The sequence below is a fragment of the Ursus americanus genome, chromosome 25 (assembly GCF_024610735.1).
Source record: "Ursus americanus isolate L20-20 chromosome 25, mUrsAme1.1.p, whole genome shotgun sequence".
In the NCBI taxonomy this organism is placed as follows: Eukaryota; Metazoa; Chordata; class Mammalia; order Carnivora; family Ursidae; genus Ursus; species Ursus americanus.
In genome coordinates, this window is record NC_142151.1 from 40,929,846 (window position 1) to 40,956,829 (window position 26,984).

Consider the following 26,984-nt stretch of genomic DNA (forward strand, 5'->3'; position numbering starts at 1 on the left):
AGAAGCCGACTCCTCGCTGAGCAGGGTGCTGGATACGGGGCTTGATCCCAGGACCCTGAGATCATGACCTGAGTCAAAGACTGATGCTTAACTGACTGAGCCACCCAGGTGCCCCTGCCTTGCCATTTTCTAACAATGCTTCAGTGAACACTTTTTAAATAAATTTCTTGTTAGATCTATGTGAGGGTTTCTCTGGGTTGCTAGAAGTGAAATGCTGGGTGAAAGGGTATAAAAGGGTATATTCTTCTAAAAATTTTGGTGAATACTGCCAAATTGCTTTAAAAAAAAAACTTTTTGGTTTAAATAATTTTAGGTTTGCCGAAGAGTAGATAGTACAGAAGGCTCCCATATAGTCTTCCCCCAGCTTCCCCTAATGTTAACATCTGTCATAACCATAGTACATTTATCAAAACTAAGAAATTAACATTGGTACAATAGCATTAATTATATAAACGATTTGGGTTTCTTCAGTTTTTCCACTAATGTCCTAAAAAGTTCTAGGATCCAATCCAAGATCCCATGTTGCAGTTAGCCAGCATGTCTCTTTATAGTGTCCTGCAATCTGTGGCAGTGTCTGCTTTTTTTTCTTGTCTTTTTCACTGTCTTGACACTTTGAAGAGTACTGGTCAGGCATTTTGTAGAACATCCCTAAATATATGTTTGTCTGATGTTTTCTGATACTCAAAGGTTATGGGTTTTGGGTAAGAATACCACAGAGGTGATGGGCCTTTCTCATTGCATCGTATGGTGGGGGATAGACGATATCAACATGTCTTATTATTGGTGATGTTAACCTTGATGACTTGATAAAGGTGGTGTCTGCCAGGTTTCTGCACTGGAAAATTTCTGCTTTTCTCTTGAGGAGAATTAAGTTCCATCTGCTGGAGGGAGAAATATCAAAGAATTTGGACACATGTTTAAACCTCCACAGTCATAAAAAAATATTTTATGGAGATACTTTGAGACTATCCAAATATACCGTTTCTCTTTAAAAGTTCCACCTATTAATTTTAGCATTCCTCAGTGGATCTTGCCTAAAGCAGTTATTACTGTGGTATTGAAATGGTTATTTTCTATTTCTCTCATTACTTCTACATTTATTAATTAGAAATTTTCTGTAAGGAGACATGTACTTTGTTCCCATTTATTTATTTGATTTAATTGCATCATCATGGACTCAGGAATTTATTCTTTGGATTATAACATTATTTACTTTGTCGCTCACTAAATTACTTAAAAAAACCTTCCAAATTATACTCCTACCAGTAGTCGTAGATAATGAGCTTAGACACTTACAACTTTGGCTGTTATCTGACAAATGAAAGCATTTTTCCCCCTGATTAAACATGAGGTTGAGTATGTTTTATGTGTTTATTGACTGTATTTCTTTGTGAATTGTCTTTTTATGTACTTTGCTCATTTTTAAATTGGGTTTTTGGTTTGTTTTGTGGAAGTTTTTTACACTCTGGATATTGCTCTGTTAAATATAATTTCTTTTTCTTTTTGAGAAGAAAATGTTTTCTTTCTCTCTTTCTCTTTTAAAGATTTTATTTAGGGAGAGCCTTATTCTCCCTCTCCACTGAGCAGGGAGCCTGAGGCGGGGCTCCATCCCAGGACCCTGGGATCATGACCTGAGCGGAAGACAGAGGCTTAACTGACTGAGCCACCCAGGCGCCCCTCCTTCTCTCTCTTTTAAATTACAAAAGTAATATGTTTATTGTAAAACGTTTAAAGTGAATAGCAAAAGTCTTCTCACCCTCTCTTCACTCTCATTCCCCATGCATATTACCTTTCTTAGCTCACAGGCTAACAGTTTGGTATTTTTCCTTACAGAACTTTTTCTGTAGAGCAGAAACATATATGTATGTATGTGTTGTGTGTGTGTGCAAATGTGTATGTACATACAAAAGCATACACTTGATAAAAATGGAATCATAGAATATTCTTCAGTTTTGCTTTTATCATACATTTAATAGATTATGGAATCCTAATGTGTTGAAATGTATGTTTCATTGTCTTTCAATAAATTACAGGCTCCTTTGTACAGAGACTATGATTCTTCCCACTCTAACGGAATAATTTTTCTGGGGGCTCCTGGGTGGCTCATCCGGTTAAGTGTCCAACTCTGGGATATCATCAGCCCAGGTCTTGATCTCAGGGTTGTGAGTTTAAGCCCTGTGTTGGGCTCCACGCTGGGCATAAAGCCTACTTAAAAAAGAAAAAAATGAAGGTATTCTTTTTCCTGTGTAAATGACACCATTTATTCATTTGCTCATGCTAGAGACATTTCATTTCTTTAACAAAATTTAATGAATGTCTGTCTGACACACAGGAGTGAACTGAGGATAAAAATCCTTGCCTTATATTTTAGTAGGGGAAGGCAAATACTAACCAAAGGAGTAGAATGTTTAGTATTTAAGTTGGTGATAATTGGTATTGAAAACACCCCCAAAATAAAAAAACAAGAAAGGAGATAAGGGACACTCTGTAAGCATGTGACTCTGTGTGTGTGTGTGTGTGTGTGTGTGCGTGTGTGTGTGTGTGTGTGAGACAGACACTGAAGGTGGTAGGGAAGGCCTTGTTGAGAAAGTAATATTTTAGCAAAGACTTAAAAGTCATCTTTGATTCCCTTCTCTTCCTCATACCTCACATCAGGCCCATATCCAAACCTTATTGGTTACGTCTTCAAAATATATCCCAGACCCACCCATCAAGTAGGGGGTTTGATTTGGTAGAAGTTTGTGCAAGTTTTCTTTTGACTGTTGTAATACTCTTAGTGAATTAGGGATCAGAGTGCTCAGCTGAGCGTGGGGGTGGGGAGGAAATGATGGAGGTTTGTTGAGGGAGGGGAAGGTGTGAATGTTTGGGAGAGTGGGAGAATGGCTGCATCAGGGAAGTAGTGTATGATTTCCAGGTGGCATTAAGGGCCCTTAGGCATGTGGTCATGAATTTAAAGTGAGATGAGTATGAGTTTTTTTCTTTCAGCCATATTGAGCTGCAGGGGTGTGTGTTTGGAGTGGATTTAACCTGAGAAAGATTTTTACCAAGATAGTGGAATAAAACATGAGAGGGTCAAGGAAATAGAGCATATATGCAAGGAACTGATTATGATAATATACTGGCTTAAATTGTGGAATTTAAACTGGGTAAGCAGGAAAAGGAGGACGTGGAGTAGTTAAAACGTGAAAAGATGGTAGAATCAGTGAATCGAAGGTCGAATTGAGATCAAAAGATGTTGGAATTGGGGTACATGAGAGACAGAGCTATAAAGATTGTAGGTCATGGTCAGGCAGTAGGATACAAAAATAGAGATCATGGAGGCATCATGCATGGGTGAAAGACAAGATCATTGGAACCAAGGAATTCAGAGACATGGGGTATTAGAAAGATCATGTATGTGAAATCACTGAGACTTAAGATAGGATCTGTGTTGTGGAGAGAGTGTTCGGGTTTTCCAGAGAAAACCCATAGGATCGATCTCTCTCTCTCTCATCTGTATCTTTATATCTGCATTCATATCTGTATCTGTCTAGAATGGGATTTATTATAAGGATTGGTTCACACAATTATGAGAGCTGAGAAGTCCTATGATCTGATGTCTGCAAGCTGGGGACCCAGGAAAGTCGGTGGTGTAAATTCCAGTCCAAGACCAAAGGCCTGAGAACTAGGAACACCACTAGCGTTAAGTCCCAGTCCGAGGGCAGAAGACTGATAGGTAGTTTAGTTCAGCAGTCAGGCAGAGAGAGAAGGAATTCTTTCTTCCTCTACCTTTTTATTCTATTCAGGCCTTCGATGGATTGGATGATACCCACCCACATTGGGGAGGGCCATCTGCTTAACGGAGTCTACCACTTCATATGCTAATCTCATCTGAAACACCCTCACAGACACATCCAGGTGTGGTCTTTACCCACATATTTGGGTATATCTGGGTACCCCATGATCCAGTCAAGCCGACACATAAAATTAGCCATTACAGCCAGGTGAGGGGTTATAGAGTTTTCACATGGTAATTCAGAGTGGAGGGGTTTTTTAGGCAAAAGGGAAGGAGACTGATTTAGAAGCGTCGGTGAGGAGCATAGAGGACACTTTCCTTACCCCCGGGTCCAATATGGTTTGAAGGGTGTGGGAAAGAGAACTTTCACCACTTGAGGGCTGAGAGGGAAATATGGCCTCACAGGAGAACCAGGTTTTAATTAGAGTAAGAAGTTGAAGGAAATGTTGAGAGTAGAAGTTGAAAATGTAGTGGAAGAGTTTCAAAATTTGGAGAGAGGTGTGGCACATAGGGACAGAGCAGGGGATGTGTAGAACTGTGTGGGGGTTGAATATGGGAGATGAGAGGTCTGAAAGTCTGGGGCTTCTTTTGATGGACCACATAAACAGATAAAGTAAATGAAGAGATTAGGACTGATAGCAGGCGGATTCTGAGCTAAGGGTGTGAGTGTTGGGAGGGAAGGAAGGGCAAAGAGTCCTGGATCCTAGGGAAGAGCATGCTTATTTTAAATTTTAATTAGTTTTTAAAATGAAAATTGTATTTAAGGTGTATATCATGATGTTTCGATATACATATAGACAGTGTAATGATTACCATAGTCACTACCATTTTCTCATATAATTACCTTTTGTGTGTGTGTGTATGGGATGCGAAAACCTGAAATCTTCTCCCTTAGCAAATTTCTAGTATTCAGTAGGGTGTTATTAACTCTAATCATCATACTGTACATTAGATCTCTGGGCTTATTCATCCTATAAACTGCAACTTTGTACCCTTAGACCAGTATCCCCCCCCCCCCCATCCTTCCTGCCCCTGGTAACCACCATTCTACTCTCTGTTTCTATGTATTTGACTTCTTTAGATTCCACGTAGAAGTGAGATCATGCAGGGTTTTTCGTTTCTGGCTTATCCCTTAACATAATGTCCTTCAGGTTCATCCATGTTGTTGTAAGTGGCAGGATCTCAGGAAGGACATTTTTGTTCCAAGTACTTACACCCTCTTTTTAAACATCTGTGCATGTCAGGGAGGGATATCTCACTCCAGAAGTAAGTAGTTTTCTTGTGATGAACCCTGTGGACTTTCTTCTGATGACTATGTGTTAATGATTTTTGCTTTATTTTATTATTATTATTTTTTAAAGATTTTATTTATTTATTCGACAGAGATAGAGACAGCCAGCGAGAGAGGGAACACAAGCAGGGGGAGTGGGAGAGGAAGAAGCAGGCTCATAGTGGAGGAGCCTGATGTGGGGCTCAATCCCACAACGCCGGAATCACGCCCTGAGCCGAAGGCAGACGCTTAACGGCTGTGCCACCCAGGCGCCCCTAATGATTTTTGCTTTAAATCTTATTGTGTCTGCTATTAATATTAATATTAATAATATTGAGATTTCTTTTGATTAATATTTGTGTAGTATATGTTTTAATTTCACAAATTTCTGGCTAACTTTGCTTTAAGTGTATCTTGGTAATCTGTACATAGTTGGATTTTTTAAAAAATCAATCAGATAGTCTGTCTTTGGATAAGTGTAAGCTTTTCTTATTTAGTGTGATTACTGATAGTTTTAGACTTACTTCTGCCATTTTAGTTTATTTTTTTAACCATGCTTCTTATTTAGTTTCTGTTACATATATGTAGAGAGAGCCCTTTTTCCTTTTTTTTTTTTTTTAATTTTATTTATTTTTTGAAAGAAAGAGAGAAAACACGAGTGGGGAGGGGTAGAGGGACAAGCAGACTCCTTGCCCAGCGGTGAGCCCGACACAAGGGCTCGATCCCAGGACCCCGAGACCACAACCTGAGCTGAAGTCAGACGCTCAACCAACCAAGCCGCCCAGGTACCCCGAGAGCCCTTTTTTCTTTTATTGATTTTGAAGTTGAACATTGTATTTCTCTTTTTAGTAATTAACCCTTAAAATTTTAACATGCAGACATACTGCTCTCTAAAATTAATATCCCTGCCTTTCTGAATAATACAAGAACCTTGGAATGCCTTAAATCACATTCCTTCTATCTCCCCCCCCCCAATCTGTTTTTATTGTTTGGTATTTTGGTTTTACTTTAAATCTTGCTTACCGTAAAGTATTTCAAATGCACAGATTAAAAATAAAGAATAATATAGAAACATCTATGCTCTGTCTCATCTTATGCCAATTTGCTTCATATCTTTTTTTTCAAATTGACTTATTTTACTGTGGAAGTTTTCAACATTCCACACTTGTAGAAAGAATATAATGAATTCCCATGTATCCTCATCTAGCTTCAGCAATTATCAACATTTTTTCCATTCTTAGTATCATCTATCCTTCCCACTCCCTTCTTTTCATCAGTGGGTTTGGATACTGTCATGATCCATTCTCTTCTAAAAGTTTTCCATGAGTCTTTTATCTAATGGTTTTTGCAGCCACCGATGATTGTTGCCTAGATCCATTCTTTCATTAAGGCTTACAAAATAGCGATTTTCTAATGCTGTTATTATTCTGTATTTATGCGCTGGAATCCTTCTATAAAGTGGAATTTTCCTTCATTAACTCTTTGATTACTCTGAAATAAGGTTTATACAGAAGAGGCAGAATAAATGCTTTGGTTCTTTCTTTTCATCAATATTTAGAATAATGAAATGTGTTAGTTCCTACTAACCTCCAAAAGTGACCAATGAGTTTTTTTGTGTTTTAGAGTATGATTATGGTCAGTGGATTTTTATGTATTTGATGTATTTCAGGCACTATAGACATTAATCTTATTGGTGTTCACGTTGTCCTATCTTAGTGTGGTGGGACCCATTTAAGTTGACTCCTGTGTTCTTTTAATGAGACCCTGATAGTTGTTGGATAGCTTTCTTGCTTTTAGGCACAAGAAAATATCCCAGTTTCATGTTTATTTCCTTCTATAAACCTGGAATCAGCCATTTCTCTAACAAGTCCTAATTTCTTTATTGGGAAATGTTATTTAAAGACCACAATTTGGGCATCAGATTTTATTTTGAAAGATTTTATTTATTTGACAGAGATTGCGAGAAAGCACAAGTGGGGGAATGGGAGGAACAGTTGAGGGAGAGGGAGAAGCAGGCTCCCTGCTGAGCAGGGAACCTGACGTGGGGCTTGATCCTAGGACCCTGAGATCATGACCTGAGCCGAAGGCAGACCCTTAACCATCTGAGCCATCCAGGTGCCCAGATTTTTTTTTTTTTTTTTTAAAGTATGCTCCATGCTCAGTGTGGAACCCAGCATGGTGCTCAAATTCATGACCATGAGATCAAGACCTGAGCTGGAGCAAGAGTCAGATGCTCAACAGACTAAGCCACCCAGCGTGCCGTAGATTTTTATTTTTTTTTAAAGATTTAATTTATTCATTTGACAGAGAGCACAAGCAAGGGGAGCGGCAGGCAGAGGGAGAGGGAGAAGCAGGCTCCCTGCTGAGCAGGGAGCCAGATGTGGGGCTTGATCCCAGGATGACCTGAGCTGAAGGCAGACACCCAACTGATTGAGCCACCCAGCCCCCCTGATTTTAATTAATTAATTAATTTTTATTTTTTCAAAGATTTTATTTATTTATCCAACAGAGAGAATGAGAGAGCACAAGCAGGGGGAGCAGCAGAGGGAGAGGGGGAAGCAGGCCCCCTGCTGAGCAAAGAGCCTGATGAAGGACTCGATCCCAGGACCCCAGGATCATGACTCAAGCAGAAGGCAAATGCTTAACTGACTGAGCCACCCAGGTGCCCCCAGATTTTTTTTTAAAGAAAACATGGCAGTTATGTTGCCCTCTTTTCCCCAGAGGTAGCTACTATAACATATTCAGTGACAGTCTCTTGCATGGTTTTAAAATTTTTACTATGTATATGTATGTACACAAACTATAAAGAAGAGTATTTCATTGGTTCTAAGATGCATATTTCCCCAACTCCCCATTTAATCTTTGCATTTGTGATGTATTTTTACAACTGATTATAGTTTAACTAGAGAGTTTTTTCTTGGTGGTTTGTCAGATAATAATGTGTCTTATCTGTGGCTTCTTAGAAGGAAAACAGTGTTTTAATTTTTAAATTTTATAAATGCAGCATCATAGTGTGCTTATCTTTTGGCAGTTTGTTTTTGTTGCTCAGCATGGTTTTTGAGATTTGTTCCTTGTTAATAAATGTAGCTCTAGTTTATTTTAAGTTTTCTGTAGGTGTTCAGTTACATTTTATTTTTTTAATTTTTTAAAAGATTTTTTTATTTGAGAGGGAGAGCACATGTGTTTGCAAGTGGGGGGGAGGGGAAGAGGGAGAGGGAGAGAGAATCCCAAGTAGACTCCCTGCAGAGCCCTACACTACACAGGGCACTATCTCACAACCCTGAGATCGTGACCTGAGCTGAAATCAAGAGTCAGACACTTAACCGACTGAGCCGCTGAGGCGCCCCAAGTTTGTTTGTTTTTAAGATTTTATTTATTTGAGAGAGAGAGCGAGCACAATAAGAGGGAGGGGCAGAGGGAGAAGGAGAGGGACAAGCAGATTCCCCGTGGAGTGGGGACCCTGACATGGGGTTCCATTCCAGGACCCCAAGATGCTTAACCGACTGAGCCACTCCGGTGCCCCTCCCCTTTTTTTAACCAATATTTAACCATCACAAATAATGTTGTAATGTGAACCTTCTACATGTTTCCTTATCCTGATGAGTGAGAGTAGAGTTTCTGGGTCTTAAGTTTTATGCATGTTCAACTTTATAGATATCATCAAAATGCTTTCCAAAGAGGTTGTTTCAATTTATGCACTCATCAGTAGTATATAGAATTCATTTTGCTCTATGACAATCCTGAATTTTATTGGGTCTTTATAACTTTTGCTGATCTTATGAGTGTCATACTATTTTATGTTTTAATTTGCCCTTCCTCCACTGTTAGTGAGTTTGAACATATTTCAATTTGTTTTTTGTCTTTTAAGTTTCCTCTCTTGTGTATTATTTGTTAATTGTCATGGCTTATTTTTCTATTGAGTTGTTTGTTTTTGCTTTAAACTGACTGATAAGTATTCTTAATACATTTGGATTCTAATCCTTTGTAGTTGTATGCATTGCAAGTGTTCTTCTGATCTGTGGCTCTGTCTTGTTTTTTATGAGCCAACTGTATACCGTTGGTTTGAGGTGTAATTGACATAGAATAAACTAATATATTTACAGTGGACAATTTGATGAATTCTGACATACACTGTGAAACTATCATCAGGGTCAAGAAAATGAACGTTATCTATAACCCCCCAAAGTTTTCTCGTTTCCTTTGGCATGCCCTCTCCTCCACTTCCCTTGCCTCCCAGCCCCCATGCAATCACTAATTTGCTTTCTGTCACTAGTTTAGTTTGTATCTTCTATTTTAAGTAAATGGAATCCTGTATATGCAAGTGAATATGATAAATGGATATCCAGATGGAGATGGACGTTAGGTAATACGGGTAATATGGAGCTCAGTTGAAAAGGTCTATTTCTGTACTATTCCCTACAATTTCAATTAAACAACCCATTTTGGTTTTTTTTTTTTTAAATCTTAGGCTGTTTCAGCATGCTTTGTGTTCAGTCCTTCTTGCAGAACTGTTCTTCCCTTTGTTTTTGTCCTTTCTCGTTATTCTGCCCTTGCCAGATAGACTCAAGGGCTTCCTACCTTCTGACCTCAGCTTTTTTCCCCCATGTCCACATACATTTTCCTGTCTCCTCCGTTTTTCTCAAAGATTATTTAATTTTTTTCTTTTATTTAGGTTTTAGGATTCATTTTTGTCAAAGTTATATGTGTGTATAGTGTGTAGAAGGAAATAGTTCTGTAAAATTTGTTTTAAAAAAAGCTCTTTTCCTCATTTATTTCACTTTCCTGAGAGACACTTTTAGCTTTTTTAGTTAACACTTTTTTTGTATTTATTTCTATTTCTGTAAATAATATGCTTGTATTGCTATTTTGGTACTATCAGTTGTAAGATGCATCACTATTTTATGTACTACTAAAAAAAGAAAATAGGCCCAGGATGGGTAGTCTCTACAAGGCCCTACGTAAAGCTGGAAACTACATGAAAATGTAAATGAGAAATAAACCCACCACACAGAAAGTGACAGAAGGCATGTCTCAGTCCTGGTGTTGTGTAGGAGGGGGAAAAACTTTCTTGGATATTTGAACTGGTTCTCAGTTGGAATTCACACCAGATACTCAAGTGGCACAAAACACTCAAGCAGAGATTTTAATTAAAGGTTGTTTGGGGTTCGTAGTGTCATAGGTGCTTTGAAGAAATATAACAGCTGAAAGATGTCATCAGTTGCTTCTGGATTTCAGAGATGTTAAAAGATGGGGGAAAAGCCATTTTAGAATCAGTGGAATATGGTACCATGTACTAGACACTGTTCTTTCTCAGTGCTAGAGAGGTAACTGTGAACAGAAGAAATGTCCCTATCCTCACTGAGCTGACGTTCTGGAAAGGGTAATGTTTGGACAAAATAAGAATACGTGTGGTATGCCAGATGTTACAGCTATATAAATAGGATGAAAACTGAACATTGATCATCGGATTTAGCAATTTGGTAGTTGTTGCTGAACTTGATAGGAGAGGATTTGGTGGAATAATCAGGAAATAAAAGCCCATTGGGGTGATTTTGAAAGAGAAAGGGAAGAGAGGAATTTGAAGACAGTAGGGATAGACAGCTTCTTCTAGGAGTTCTGCTGTCATGGAGAGCAGAGAAATGGATACATAACTGGAGGGGAAATTGGGGTTAAAGAGCTGTCTTTTATTTTTTTTATTTTTATTTTTTTAAGATTTTTTATTTATTTATTTGACAGAGATAGAGACAGCCAGCGAGAGAGGGAACACAAGCAGGGGGAGTGGGAGAGGAAGAAGCAGGCTCATAGAGGAGGAGCCTGATGTGGGGCTCGATCCCAGAACGCTGGGATCACGCCCTGAGCCGAAGGCAGATGCTTAACCGCTGTGCCACCCAGGCGCCCCAAAGAGCTGTCTTTTAAAATGGAAGAAATAATTGTACACCTGAAACAGCTATAATGTTATGTATCAATTATACCTCAGTAAAAAAAAAAAAATAAAGTGGGAGAATTAAGAATGTGTTTATATAATGCTGATGGAGAGGGTCCATAGAGAAGGAAGCAGTGCTGATGTAGAGGTGGGGATGGGGAAATGCTGGGCACTGGGATCTGGTATCCAAGTGGAGGTATTGGCCTTAGACAGGAGCGGTTGGTTCATCCACAGTAAATAACAGGGAAGACATGGCAAACAGGAACTCATGCTGGTAGTGGTAGCGAGTGCTTCCTGTTTCACTGAGAAAATGGAAGGAAGGGCAGCAGCCAGGAGTGAAGATGGAGAGGAGGTGTTGATGGCTTGAGGAGAGAGGAAATGACATGAAATGGACCTATAGGGAAGTGGGAGAATGAATGGATAAGGCAGAAGTCGTAGGATTGTCATGTTGAGCTAAGACGCCATTTGAAGTTAGTGATTGTGAATGTTAAGTGAGATTGTTTAGTATGGATGTGTGAGTATGTGTTTTTGTTTTTTTTCATTTCAAAGCCACATTTAGCTTCATGGTATAGGCAAAGAGTAGTGAGACAATTGTATTTTTTTTTTTAATATGTTGTTAGGGAAAACTTCAAATACACAAAATAGAGCCATCATGTACTCATCACACAGCATCAGTAGATAGTAACTAGTGGCCAATCTTGTTGTATCTGTACACTTACCTCCTTCCAGCCTTCCATATTATTTTGAAGCAACTCCAGATATCATATTTTATGCACAAATATTTCATATTTCTAAGAGATATGGATGCTTGCAAAAAATACCATTACCATACCAAAAATTTTAAGAATTCCTTAATATCCAGTTTCCTGGCAGTTTTTAAATTTCCATTTGTCTCTGGAATGTCCTGAAGTGTTTAGTTGTTTGACAGGGAGTTCTATTTAATAAGGGTGGATGTTCTGTCAGGCAAGTATGATGAAATGAGGGAGGGGGCAGGACACTTGAGGTGTGTGCGAGAGAGTGGACCTCAATCTAAACTATTAATGGACTTTGAACTCTAAACTAAGGCAGGAGATGAAGACCTGAGAGCAGAGTGGAATCAATGGTTTGTAAGTCCTGGTGGGGTCAAAGTATTGTTGGAGTTGGGGTGCTAGAGGGAGCAGCCTGAAAAGAGGGAGTGGTGATTGGAGGGTGGGGTGCAGATGAAGTAGAGATTATGGAGGGATTATAGTTACTGTGTTGGCAAGTTCTAGGACAGGATATTGATTGAGGGAGTGAGTGGCTACAGTAGGGTAGAGGGCAGGTTGTTTGCGCATGAGGAGGTCAAGAAACTGAGAAGGCCAAATATCACAACAGTCATCTAGGTGAGTGAGTGAAGCACTTGGAAGTATGACAGGCCAGTGAGATAGGAACGAAAATCTGGGAGGCTTGAGAAGAAGTGGTCCAGGCATAGCCAGACGAATGCAACAGAGGGGTGGAAGGTGGTGGCATCATCTGACAGGAAGCTTTTTTAGGAAGGAAGAAAGGGGAATAATCTGGAAGCAGAGGTGAGGGACAACATGAATACCTGTCTCTTCTGCCCCAGGCCCAGTAGTATAAGGGGTGTGGGAGAGGAGCAAACACAGGTAGGACTGTAGGGAGAGCAGTGGCCTCAGAGCAACTTGATTTCAGTTGGAGCAGAAATTGAGGAGGAGTAGGAGAGGGGAGCAGTTCATGAAAGGGGATATACTTAGCCATATGGGAAAGAGAGTTTAGGGATTTGGAATGACCCCAGAGTCCTGGCATTCTTGTGAGTGACCTAAAGAAGGAGAGATCATAATGAGATTAGTCTTGATGTCTCAGGCAAATTGTAGTGTAAGCAGATGAGGGATGGAGGTGTGGCAAGAAGCTCCAGAGTAAAGGGCTCCTTCACTTCTCCTGCCGGTGCTGGTGTAGAAGCTGGGGGCAGGCAGGGGAGCTGCAGCTCCATTACTTGCTCTCTACTCCTGGGGCCTAAGTGGTCTACAGTGAGAAGCTGTTAATGCAGCCAGTCAAAAACTAGAATTTCCTGTTCTGTTCCCTGTTGATTACATGCTCTGCCTCTATTTTTTTCCCATTCTTATCGAAAACTTAGAGTACATCATTTACATGTTTTTAGTACCCTATTCTTAAATATCCTAGATATTCTGGAAGCTGTTAAATGATGCTGTTACTAGCTTCCTGGGGAAATGACAGCAAGATTACAATAAGGAATTAGGGATGCTCACCATCAGGGTTGAAAAGGGAAAGGAGGGAAGAGGTTTCAGGGAGAGTTAGCTTTAGATTTCTTAAATCTGGCCTAGGAAACAGAGTTAGAAGAGGGAAAGAGTTTGACCTGTGTCCTGGGAGGGGAGAGTAAAGTGCTGTCTGGAAGGAGGGAATCTGCCCAAGGATCTGTGGTTTGTTTTGTTTTATTTATTTGAGACAGAGCCCAAGGGAGTCTGGGTGGGAGGGCCAGAGAGAGAGGGGGAGAGAGAATCTTAAGCAGGCTCCATGCCCAGCGGAGATCCTGTCATGGGCTCCATCTCACGAACCTGAGATCATGACCTGAGCTGAAGTCAAGAGTTGAACACTCAACCAACTAAACCACCCAAGTGCCTGCAAGGATTTGTGTTTTAAAAGGTTCTTGAAAGAGCTGTTGCTGGATGGGAAACTCAACTATTGTGAGATTCATTCATTTCAGTCACTATGTATAAGCACTTACTATGTGCGAGGCCCTGGGCTAGATGTTCAGGATATCATGTTGAGCATGTAGAAGGGTTCCCATTGACATGGATTTACAATCTAGCAAGAAAGACAGTTAAACCAGAATTAATAATAATAATAATAATAATTAATAATTTAATGCGAATGCTTTGTAGTGAGGGTTCTTTGGAAGCCTGTAGTAAAAGCATCAGGTTAGTCTCAGATCAGGTAGGGAGGGGAAGAGTGCGGGTTTTGGAGTTAGTGACATGGGAGCAGAGACCTAAAAGATGAGATGCAGTAAGCGAGGCAAAGAGAATGGGGAGGAGAGTTACCTGTCCAGCCGCCACAGCTCGACTATCTGTGTCTCTCCAACTTCCAAACCTTTCTTACCCAGGAAATAGGGAACAGAATCATCAGTTCTGATCACCATATTCACCCCCAATATTCCTGTACAGCAGGGGTTGACAGACTGCTGTTCAGAGGTCAACTGTGGCCTGCTACCTGCTTTTGAATGGCTGGCAAGTTAAGAATGGTTAGCAATTCAAACTGCAAGCCAAGAATAGTGGCAAAATTCAAACCCAGATATCTTAATTCAAAGTCTGTGTTCATTCCACTGATCACATTATATTATAATTAGTTGTTTATATTTCCATCCCTCAAGAAGAGACTTGAACTTGTGACAGGTTGCTTTTTCTTATAGCCATCATTTCCAGCACAGGGTGACTCCAAAATAAATGTTTATTCAGTGACTTTCATGTAAGTAATTTCATTTGCTCCCTTGTAACAAATCCGATGAGAATAACACATCAGATTTTCAAATAATTGATATTAACTCTTTTTTTTTTTTAAAGATTTTATTTATTTATTGGACAGAGATAGAGACAGCCAGTGAGAGAGGGAACACAAGCAGGGGGAGTGGGAGAGAAAGAAGCAGGCTCATAGCAGAAGAGCCCGATATGGGGCTTGATCCCATAACGCCAGGATCACGCCCTGAGCCGAAGGCAGACGCTCAACCGCTGTGCCACCCAGGCGCCCCTATATTAACTCTTATATACCATTCCCCCCACCAGCTTTTTTTTTTTTTTTAAGTTTATTTATTTAAGTAGTCTCCACACCCAGCATGGGGCTTGAACTCCTGACCCCAAGATCAAGTCACATGCTCTACTGACTGAGCCACCCATTTGTTTGTTTCATTCATTTATTTTTTGTTTAAAGATTTTATATAAGAGTGAGCGAAAGTGATCACAGAGTGAGAGGGAGAAACAGACTTGCCGCTGAGCGGAGAGCCTGATGCAGGGTTTGATGCCAGGACCCTGAGACCACGACCTGAGCCGAAGGCAGACGCTTAGCCAACTGAGCCACCCAGGTGCCTCCCCACCCTTTTTAAAAGATTTTATTTATGTGTCAGAGAGCCAGAGAGAGCATAAGCAGGGGGAGTGGCAGGCCGAAGGAGAAGCAGGCTCCCTGCTGAGCAAGGAGCCCAGTGTGGAACTCAGTCCCAGGACCCCGGTTCATAACCTGAGCCAAAGGCTGATGCTTAACCAACTAATCCACACAGGCATTCCCATTTCTTCCATTTATAATAGCAATATTTTAAAAAATGTATGATATTATTGAAAAATTGATTTCATGAAATATAACTAAAGATAATTAGAAATATTTTGTGCTATAACAAAAGGGCTTCAGGGACTACTGACTTACATTTCTGTACAGCTCTTCGTTCCTATAGTAAATAATCTTAGAATGCTAGATATTTCTAGGTTTTGTCAGCTTTTTGTAATATCTATTCCTTGGTCAGCTATCAGTTATAGCTGCTTTCCCCCTGCTTTAAATTTGTTGCTTCTGTCTTTTATAGATTCAGAACCTAGAAATCTAATCTTATTAGAACTGTATATAAAGTAGGAGCAGATAGTCTTGAGGATAATACTTGTGAGTAAAGTGAAAAGTGAGGTGGTTTTGTTCTTAAGGATTTTGTACCTGTTGGGAAGATTGAACATACTGGGAATAGTCATAATGGGAGAGTATGTTAACTTCAAACTTGTATGCCCTATTGCCTACTTAACGTCTCCATGTGGATGTCTGATATGCATCTCAAACTTCATGTTTCCCCCAGGCTTCTTCCCACAGCCATCTGCATATTAGGACATAAAAACTATCCTTCCAGTTACTTGAGCCTAAAACCTGAGAATCATCCTTGATGCCTCTGTCTCTGTAACATCTCACATCTGATCATGTTTTACCTTCAGAATACGTACTGAATCTGATCACCATATCTGCTGCTACCACCAAGACTCAAACTGCTATCTTCTCTTTCCTGGATTATTATTGCATTTAGCCTTCTGACTGACTCCCCTGCTTCTGCCCTTGTTTCTATACAGTCTGTTCTCAACAGACATCCAGAGTGATCCTCTAAAAAGTCAAATTAGGTTGTCACTCCTTTTGCTCAATACCTTCCCGTGGCTTTCCATCTCAGAATAAAAGACAAAGTTCTGACAGTGGCCTAAAAGACTGTAGAGTCTGTTCTCAGTTTACCTCTCTGGCCTAATTACTATGAACCTTTCCTCTGCTCACGTCCCTTCAGCCACAGTGACATCTTTGCTGTTTTTCTAAGATGCCAGGTTGTTCCTTCTTTAAAGCCTTTATACTTCCTGTTATCTCTTCCTGAAATGCTTCTCCTATGTTGGTAGCATGGCTTTTCCTCTTTTTTCTTTAGGAGTAAGGCTCAAATGTCACCATATCAGTGAGGCCCTGGCTCTCTTGATTTCCTTTACCCTGCTTTATTTTTCTCCATAGCATTTGTTAGCATGCGAAAGGCTGTGTGCATCTGCATGTGTAATTAATTAATTTCAACTTTAAATTTTTTGGAAGATTTTATTTATTTGCGAAAGAGCTAGAGAGCAAGAGAGAGTGAGAGAGAGCACGAGCAGGGAGACGGTCAGAGGGAGAGGGAGAAGCAGACTCCCCACTTAGCAGGGAGCCCGAAGCAGGGCTCCATCCCAGGACCCCGGGATCATGACTTGAGCCAAAGGCAGATGCTGAACCGACTGAGCCACCCAGGAGCCCTTAATTTTAATTTTAAAGATATGTTTCACTGCTGTCTCCCCATAGGTTTAGAATAGGGACTGGTAAGCCAGAAATGGCCAGCTGCCTGTTCTTGTAAATAAACTTGAATTAGAACACAGCCATGCTCATTCATTAGTATATTGTCTGTGGCTGCTTTCACACTCCAACAGCAGAATTGAGTATTGTGACAGAGACCATATGGACTGTAAAGCCTACAGTATTTGCTGCCTGGTCCTTTATTAAAAATTTTTGTTTGCTGACCCTTGGGCTAGAACAATATCTGGCACATAGTAGGCGACTGAATGAATATAAAGTAAATGCTAAGTGGCAGGGTACAAACTGTAGATTGGTGGTGAGGATATGGGTTAATATTTCAAAAGTTATTAGATTTTAATAATTAGGATAATTTGGGACTATGTCAACCATAATAACTTATTCAAGCTGAAGTTCTTGAATATTGCAGGCATTACTACATGATAGCAGAGATAGGCCAGCTTTTTGAAGGCTACACCTAAATTGGAGATGATAGTGTTCCAAAGGCACAAGACGCTTTTAAATATCAGCTTTTATATGGTGTTACAGAAAGAATTCTAAATAATGAGTTGATGGTAGTTGTCGGTTGCATGCTGTGAAAAGCATGAACCTTAATAAATGTATACAGTTCTCAATCACTTATGCTAAAGGATGGACATATAGAATAGATAATAATACATTGGGTTTGACTTTGGAATACATTTTTGGATTGCAATGGATTAACTATTCCAGGGACTTCTAATAGTGTATTTAAGTAGTACAGTAAAATTAAATTGCAAAACCCAGCTCAGAAGAATCTGGAAAATTGTATTGCTTCTGGCATTCTGTCTTTGTCCAAATCTTACCTTTTTATTTTATTTATTTTTATTTTTTTATTTTTTATTTTGAGAGAGAGAGAGAGAGCGAGCGTGTGCGAGTGATGGGGGGGGGGCAGAGGGAGAGAGAGAATCTAAGCAGGCTCCACACCCAGCACAGAGCCAGACACAGGGCTCGACTTCACAACCCTGAGATCATGACCTGACCTAAAATCAAGAGTTGGATGCTTAACTGACTGAGCCACCAGGAGCTCCCCAAATCTTACCTTTTTAAAAGCTGCATCCAGGGGATAAATAATATCGGTCATGCAAAGCACCCGTGTGGAGAGGTGGAGAAGATTTTAGAAGTATTCTAGTTTTATTAATTTATTATTATTTTTTAAAGATCTTATTTGTCAGAGAGAGCGAGCACAAGCAGGGGGAGAAGCAGGCTCCCCACGGAGTGAGGAGCCCAGTGTGGGACTTGATCCCTAAACCCTGGGATCATGACCTGAGCTGAAGGCAGATGCTTAACCGACTGAGCCACCCAGACGTCCTGGTATTCTAGTTTTAAAAGGCCTTTACTGTTAATTGAGCTGAGTATAAAGAAGGAATGTTGGAGTTTATAATACATGCTTAGCAAACAAATATAATTTAAGCAAATGATAAAGAATTATGGAATCAGGGCTGGAAGAAACTTCATTCAATATATATTTGAATGCACCATAGCCACTTTATTAGACTGGGTTACAGAGGTATTGAATAAGATAGAGTTGTTGCCCTCATGAGACTTAATGTCTAATCCTCTTTCCCAGTTTCCACCTCACCTCATTTTATGTTGTATATTGGAATCTAAAGCTTGAGAGAGCAAGTACTTTCCCCAGGGTTGTGTAGATTGTTACTGGTAGAATGGAACTAGAATGCAACTTTCTTATATGGGAGATTAAGGCAAAATACTGATTCATTTATGCACAGTTTTGAGTGCTCACTAATCTGTTTATCCCTGTACTAGGTACTGGAAGATGGGGTGGTAAGTAGAAGGGCACATTTTTTTGATGTAGAGCTTAAAAGGAATTTTTGGGGGGGGGAATCCAGAATGTTTTCCACTATGTTACATTATACTATTTACAGACTTTAATCTCAGAGGAAGGTTAGGAGCTCTCAAATACTGATTCTTCAGTGTGACTGAGTTCAGTAAGTGTAGTGTTTTTCTGACACCCAAAGTCAGTTTCATTGAAGGACTGGGACCTTTGCATGAGGAAGGAAGAATGAAGTAGTTATGGATTCTCTGTGGGAAGTGACCTTTATTTATTTCACAATTTGTTTAGGGCCTCAACTTTCGCCCTATGAGTAAGAAAGAGCCTTTTTTCTTTTCAGTGGCTGTGCTATCAGGACCCAGAACCCAGGCTGATATTTAGAATCAGCCATATTGTGGGTTAAATAGACTTTTGCACACTGACCTTCTCTTCCCTTTTAGTTACCCAAACTTTGGGTGTATGTAATACTCGGTGGTCGAAGAATCGCATCTAAAGCAGAACACATATTTTATTCTTTAAAATTTTGTCTCCAGCTCATTGTGATTATATTTGATTTTTTCTTCTCAGTGCTTGCTTGGTAGAAAAATCAAACATTTGACAGTCTACGGAAGAGCGAGAAAAGGTTAATTAAACTGCTGCTAAATAATTTAGGATGTTTTAGTTATTTGGTGGCATAGATGATTAAGGCTTTTTTCCTTAAAATGTCTAGTTGGGAATGCTTTTACAATGGAGAATTTTCAGAGTAAGTTATGTTCACCTCAGGCCTCCTTCCTCTTTCTGTTCCAGAGTATCTTCTTCCACTCTGCTGGGGCCAATTAGTTCTTGGCTCAGTTGTTTTAGTTTCTCTGTAGAAGGTGAGCTTAACCATGTTTATAATCTGTGAATATTAAGTTCTCTGCCAGTGATCTAAAACACATTGAATTGGGTATCTTCAAATGCAGATGATTTATTTTCTCCGAATTTAGATCATAGCATTTAAAAATGAGAAGACCTGGGGCGCCTGGGTGGCTTAGTCGGCTGAGTGTCTGACTGTTGATTTTGGATCAGGTCATGATCTTCAGAGTCGTGAAATCAGGCTTAGTGCTCAGCAGAGTCTGCTTGAGATTCTCTCTCCTTCTGCCTCTGCCCCTCCCCATGCTTGTGGTACATACGTAAATAAATAAATACATAAATAAATAAAATCTTTAAAAAATATGCCTCTTTTTTAAAAAATGAAGAGACCGGGGTGCCTGGGTGGCTCAGTCATTAAGCGTCTGCCTTTGGCCCAGGGTGTGATCCGTGAGATCGAACCCCACATCGGGCTCCCTGCTCCACTGGGAGCCTGCTTCTTCCTCTCCCTGCTTGTGTTCCCTCTCTCGCTGGCTGTCTCTCTCTCTGTCAAATAAATAAAATCTTAAAAAAAAAAAAATGAAGAGACCTTAGAAATAGTGGTTATTATATATTAGTGATGATTACTCTAGTTCTGTTGCAGTTAAAACCACATTTTAAGACACTACAAATTAGTGCTATGTTGTGGAGGAGGTAGTATGACTACCAGTCTCAAATTACTTAATCATTTCAAAAATATTTGTAAAATAACTGAAATAATATGCTAGTAAGAAACAGACTGTGTGTATAAGTATAGGTGATTTCAAATAACACTTAAAGCTAGAATGGCATACAATTTGAAACTTAATTGTCACATTGTAATCGTGTGTGTGTTAAATCAATCATAAAATATCTTTTACCATGATCAAATCAAATATTTCAATGGGTGTTGGAGAGAAGCAGGAGGAACTAGAAGAGCTGAAGAGGATGCTTGATGTCATTTGGTTCGTATATATAGCAAGGCAGGCTAAGTTTGACCTTCCAGCATTTCAGGCTGGGGTCTTCAGGCATGCTGTTGAAGTTATCTATTGCCAAGGAACAAAACCACTTCAAACCTGGCACAAAATTCTCAAGGTTCTGGGTGTTGACTAGACTTATCTAAGTGATTCTTATACAAGTTCTTTCATGCACTTGTAGTCTAATGGGCCTTGTGTTCTCTCCTTCTAGACTCACAGGTCTGGTACTTGAGCAGGGAAGTCCAAATAACTAGGATCTGGGATCACTATCTCTATTTCTGTGTAGTCCCAGCATAGGGACTTCGTAGTAGCGAGAGTTCTTACATGGAGGCTTAGGGCTCCAAAAGCACTTGTTCTGAATAAGAGTGCCAGAAGGGAGGGGTATTGTCTTTTATGACCTAAATTCAGAATCCATGTCATTTCTACTGCATTTTATTCATTAGAAGTGAGTCATTAAGGCCAACCCATACTCAAGGGAAAGGGAATTAGACTCCACCTCTTTCTGGGAAGAGTGTCAAGAATATGCAGACATATTTCAAAGCCACTTTGGTTGTTCTTCTGGCCACAAATTATTTACATTTCTCCCAAGTGCAAAATACACTTACCACTTCTCAGAGGGTTTTTTTTTTTTAATATGGAACACTTTATTTTATTAAATATGGAACATCATTAAATATGGAACACCATTATTTTAAATATGGAACACTTCACGAATTTGAGAATTTGCATGTCATCCTTGTGTGGGGGCCATGCTAACCTTCTCATGCGAGCACAGAGGGGTCTGACCTGATATGTCGTCATGCTCAGGCTTGAAGTCTGGGATCTTGTCATCTAAATCAGATCCAGGTGCAGGTTAGGCTGTTTGGATGTTGTTCCTTGCATATAGCTCCCTGTGTACCATTACTTTCACTTTGAAGACCTGTAAGCTAAAGAGATATATTATCTCTCCCTAGTCCACCCAATATACAACAGTAGACAGGCGTAAGATAACCAGGATGGACACTTCTGTTAAAAAATAAAGAAAAATGTAAGGAACACAGTAGTTGTTGTTCCACAGCAAATCTGAAATCCAGCCAGGCCCATATCGTCACTTCTGTGATTAGGGCTCAGCTATATTGCCTAGGAACCATCCTTCGTAGCTCTTGGTTTTGCCCTCTGAATTAGCCTTCCTTTTCCATAAAATGTATCCTTTGTTTGCAGCTGCGTAATTTCCTAAACCATATTGTTTGAGCATGAAGGGGATGTTTGCCCCAAAAACGTCTTTTTATTTTGTACTGTCTTTTTAAGTCCAAGATGACAATGTTTCTCAACATAGAATTCTCTGTGAATCTTTTTGAGGGGTTCACTCTGTTAGACAAAAGCCACACTTACACAATGATATAAGCCTTTCTCTACCTTAGGCTCTGTAGAAGAGGAAAAAGTTTTCCTTGACCTCTTAAGATCCCTGGCTGGGTCTGAAAATTAAATTGACAAAGATTAAAAGGATACACATTTATTTAATGTAAGTTTTCTGTGACACGGGAACCTTTATTAGTAAATGAAGACCTGAAGAAGTATTTATTTTTTAAGTTTTTATTAAATTCCAGTTAAAAAAATTCCAGTTAGTTAACATACAGTGTACTGTTAGTTTCAGTATAGTGATTCAGCACTTGTATACATCACCCAGGGCTCATCACGAGTGCCCTCCTTCATCCCCATCACCTATTTCCCCCATTCTCCCACCCACCTCTCCTCTGGTAACCATTGGTTTGTTTTCTATAGTTAAGAGGCTGTTTCTTGGTTTGCCTCTCTCTGTTTTTTCCCCCTATGCTCATTTGTTTTGTTTCTTAAATTCCACATATGAGTGAAGTCATATGGTATTTGTCTTTCTTGGAGTGACTTATTTCACTTAGCTTAATGATCTCTAGCTCCATCCACATCGTTGCAAATGGCAAGATTTCTTTCTTTTTTATGGCTGAGAAATATTCCATTGTGTGTGTGTGTGTGTGTGTGTGTGTGTGTGTGTGTGTGTACTACAATTTCTTTATCCATTCATCTATCGATAGACACATGGGCTGTTTCCGTAGTTTGGCTATTGTAGATAATGCTTCTATAAACATTGGGGTGCATGTATCCCTTTGAATTAGTATTTTTGTATTCTTTTCTTTTCCTCTGAGATTTTAGTTATGTTTTTATTTTTTTGCTTGCTTCCTAGGACTTTGTTTTTTAATTTAAATTCAATTAACAGGGGCGCCTGTGTGGCTCAGTCGTTAAGCATCTGCCTTTAAGCTCAGGGCGTGATCCCGGGGTCCTGGGATTGAGCCCCACATCAGGCTCATATGCTGGAAGCCTGCTTCTTCCTCTCCCATTCCCCCTGCTTGTGTTCCCTCTCTCTCTGTCAAATAAATAAATAAACTCTTAAAAAAAATAAATTCAATTAACATATAGTATATTATTAGTTTCAGAGGTAGAGGTCAGTGATTCATCAGTCTTCTAATACCCAGTGCTCATTACATCACATGCCCTCCTTAATGTCCATCACCCATCCCCTCGCCCTTCTCCCCCCCAGCAGCCCTGTTTGTTTCCTATGATGAAGAATCTCTTATGGTTTGTCTCCCTCTCTGATTTCATCTTGTTTTATTTTTCCCTCTCTTCCCCTATGATTCTCTGTTTAGTTTCTTAAATTCCACATATGAGTGAGATCATATAATTGTCTTTCTCTGATTGACTTATTTTGCTTAGCATAATATCCATCCATGATATATATATATATTTTTTAAGATTTTATTTATTTATTGACAGAGAGAGACAGCCAGTGAAAGAGGGAACACAAGCAGGGGGAGTGGGAGAGGAAGAAGCAGGCTCCCAGCAGGGGAGCCCGATGCGGGGCTCGATCCCAGAACCCCGGGATCATGCCCTGAGCCGAAAGCAGATGCTTAACGACTGAGCCACCCAGGCGCCCCCATCCATGGTATTTTTGTATTCTTTCGTTAAATACCTAGTGGTGTAGTTGCTGGATTGTAGGGTAGTTCTATTTTTAACCTGAAGAAATGTTTAAACCTGAGTATTTTTATGCTAGATTTGATGAAGAGTGGGCAGTTGTGGAGAAATGTGATAAGACAAAGAGTATAAGGAAAGTATAGTAAACTCGGGGAAATTTAGCAAGGCCTATTTGTTAAGGATTCTTCTCTATGTCCCTTTGCCTTTGGAGATAGGAATGCTCCCTTCTTCCAGGTACAGGGAGGGCACCATGAGAGTTTTATGACCCTTCCACGGGAGAAGAGCAGGAGAAAGGTCAGAGCGACCTTCCTGCTTCTGCCATTTTCTCAAGCTCCTTCAGGTTAAAATATTCAATATGTCAATGTACCTTATTTTGGGGTAGCATTTTCTGACCCCTCTCAGCTCCATTTAAGGTTTTTGTGGGACAACACCTTTAAGATTCTTAGAAGGCTTTTTGTTTGAAAGGAATTCTAAGGCACCACCTTAAGTTAAATCTCTTTGGAGTCTATACTAGGGTTGGTCAACTATTGCCAGTGAGCCAAGATTTGCTTTTACATTTTTACAGGGTTGTAAAAAAAAAAAAAAAAGAATGTTCAATGGGGATTGTATGTGGCCCTTAAAGTCTACAATATTTATCTTTTCCTTTATAGAAAAAGTTTGCCAATCCTTGTTCTAAACAAAAGTTTAATCTTTAGGCCATGTGTCCCTGACACTGCCTTGGATTTGCTCTTTCTCCAGAGGGTATTTCCTAATTTTTTAAAAAAGATTTTATTTATTTGTCAGAGAGAGAGATAGCGAGAGAGCACAAGCAGGGAGAGCGGCAGGCAGAGAGAGAAGGAGCCCAATGATGTGGGGCTTGATCCCAGGACCCTGGGACCATGACCTGAGCGGAAGGCAGATGCTTAATCGACTGAACCACCCAGGCACCCCCTGGACATTTCTTAATTTGAGAAATGCTTGCTATATGAAAGTAAGAAACAGTTTTATTTTTGGACCTAGCAGGTCCTGACTCCTTTGTATTTCCTCTTTATTTTTTGAAAATTATGTAATTCCTCCTTTTTCTCATCTCTCTCTACCTGTACTTTATGATACTTAGCTGAAAAAAACCTTTTGATATTCTGCCTGGAAATTTGCTTACCCATACCCATATTTATCAGTTCATTGGTTTTATTTTCTATTTTCAACATTATTTCAGTGACAGCTTTGCTAAACTTTCCACTTACCTAATGGGATTTTCCTTTCCTTCAGCTTTCAGTAACACTTTTATCACTTTCTTTTAAGCCAAGGATGGGAAACTATTCTGTCAAGGGCCAGATAATACACATTTTAGGCTTTGAGGGCCTTATGGTCACTGGCACACCTACTTAACTTTGCTGTTGTAGTGAGAAGGCACCTGCAGGCAATATGTAAATGAATGGGTGTGGCTGTGGTTCAGTAAAACTTCATTTACCAAAGCAGGTAGCAGGTTGAATTTTGCTGGTAGATTGTAGTTTGCTGACCCCTGTTTTAAGTCTTTATTAGACAGCTTTCTTGAGGCTTTTCCTAACAGTGACATTAAGACCCTTTCAGGCTCTCACTAACACTTTCAGCTACTTCTTGGCTTTTTCCTGCCATCTAATCCTGAAGCCAAACATTTACATTTTTTGGAAGCAACCCTATAACCAAAATCTGCTTTGGTTTTCTGCTGTGTAAGTACATCATCGCAAACCTAGCGGTATGAAACAACAATCCTTTCTTTTTTCTTTTTTTTTTAATCTCTTATGGTTCTGGTGTTTGAACTTGGCTAGGCAGTTTCTTCTCCGGGCTTTTCATGAGGATGCAATCAGATGATAGCTGGGGCTGGAATCATTTAAAAGGCTTCCTCTCTTACACAGTTGGAGGCAGATGGTACTTGGGTCTGGAGTCATCTCCAAGGATTCCTCATTCACGTATCAGGTGGCTGGGCTGGGAAGACTCAACCAGCTGACACTTCTTGGACATCTCTGTACCCCTGTGACACCTTGTCCCGTACTGTGTCCAGCATGAGGGCTTTAGGGTAGCTGGATATCTTAGATGGTGATCCCGGAGTCCAAAGTTCCCTGTCCTCAGAGAGTGCCAGGCAGAAGTTTTATCACCTTTTATGACCTAACTTCTGAGGTTACTCAGTGTCACTTCTAGTTCATTTTCTTCACAGGGAGGAAAATTAGACTCTATGTTTGATGGAGTAGGGTCGAAGAATGTATGAACATGTTTTAAAACACAAAACGTCCCACACATACACCTATAAAAAAGTTTTGGAAGCTAGAATATAGGAGGTTATACTTTGCTAGAGCAGGCTTTCTTTTCCCCGTTCATGGGGTAGAGGTAGGAGATCACCTCCTTCATTTAATGTTCAGGAATGGACCTGTGCGGGATTCCTTTGTGGCTCAGTTGCTTAAGCGTCTGCTGTTGTCTCAGGTTATGATCCCAGAGTCCTGGGATCGAGTCCTGCATCCGGCTCCCTGCTCAAGCGGAGAGCCTGCTTCTCACTCTGCCTGCCGCTCCCCTGCTGTGCTCTCTCTCTCTCTGACAAATAAATAAACGAAAAAAAAATTTTTTTAAAAAGCTTTTATTTATTTATTTGACAGAGAGAGAGAGAGAGAGAGAGCACAAGTAGGGGGCAGCGGCAGAGAGAGAGGGAGAAGCAGGCTCCCTGCCGGGCAGGGAGCCTGATGCGGGAATCGATCCCAGTACCCTGGGATCACGACCTGAGCGGAAGGCAGATGCTTAACGACTGAGCCACCCAGGTGCCCCTAAATAAATGAAATCTTAAAAAAAAAAAAAAAGAATGGAGGTGTGGAAGAGCTGTGGAAGGAGACTTCACAGCAACAAACACCTCTTTTCTGTAGAGAAAGAAACAAGTCTTTTCTTTTAGAGATAGATCCTGGAAGCTTTGGGCTTGGCATTCTTTTTCCTTTTGTATGAGAGTAGGCATAATGGTGCTTCCATCCCAAAAGAGAAAACAAAAGAAACAAAGAAGAAAAACTGTCAAACTGTAGAAAATTCTACCATTTATAGATTTGTTTGAATCTCCTGGTAACATTTTTATAAGGGTTAAAGAATAGGTGTGCCTGTTTGTCATTTCCAATTTCATTTGAATTAGTTTAGCCAGCTTTCTTCAGGCTGGCAGGGAAAATTTTCTAAGGGAATTTGAAAAGTGGGTAGGTGATAGAAATGATTTTAAATTTGAGGACTCTGGAGCAAGTGGTAAAGCAGATTATAAGAGACTTCGAGGGGTGCTTGGGTGGCTCAGGCAGTTAAGTGTCTGCCTTTGGCTCAGGCTATGATCCCAAGGCCCTGGGATTGAGCCCCACATCTGGCTTCCTGCTCAGTGGGGAGCCTGCTTCTCCCTTTCCTCTCTGCTTGTTCTCTATCTCTGTCTCTCTCAAATAAATAAAATCTTAAAAAGAGAGAGAGAGAGAGAGAGAGAGAGACTTCGAATAGCTTTAAGGAATGGTCTCTAGAACTGCTCTACTGCCTGCCCCCATCTGAAAAGATTTTGCTCACTTTATACAGTGATCTGGCTCCGGAGGTAAAATATTCAGAAAAGTTGGGGTATTTTATGGTAT

General features: G+C 40.1%; 1 protein-coding gene across 3 annotated transcripts in view; it reads left to right on the top strand.

The window, feature by feature from the left end:
* The window catches only part of SPATS2 (spermatogenesis associated serine rich 2), a 135,525-nt gene that overhangs the window by 10,560 nt on the left and 97,981 nt on the right, over nucleotides 1–26,984 (top strand). The window contains exon 1 of one of the 3 annotated variants that reach the window (XM_087855817.1): nucleotides 7,548–7,707. The exons of the other annotated variants lie outside the window; for them this stretch is intronic. The gene's annotated coding sequence lies outside the window, so the exon portion shown is untranslated. Of the gene's footprint in view, nucleotides 1–7,547; nucleotides 7,708–26,984 lie in introns of those variants that run through there. 3 annotated transcript variants of the gene reach the window in all.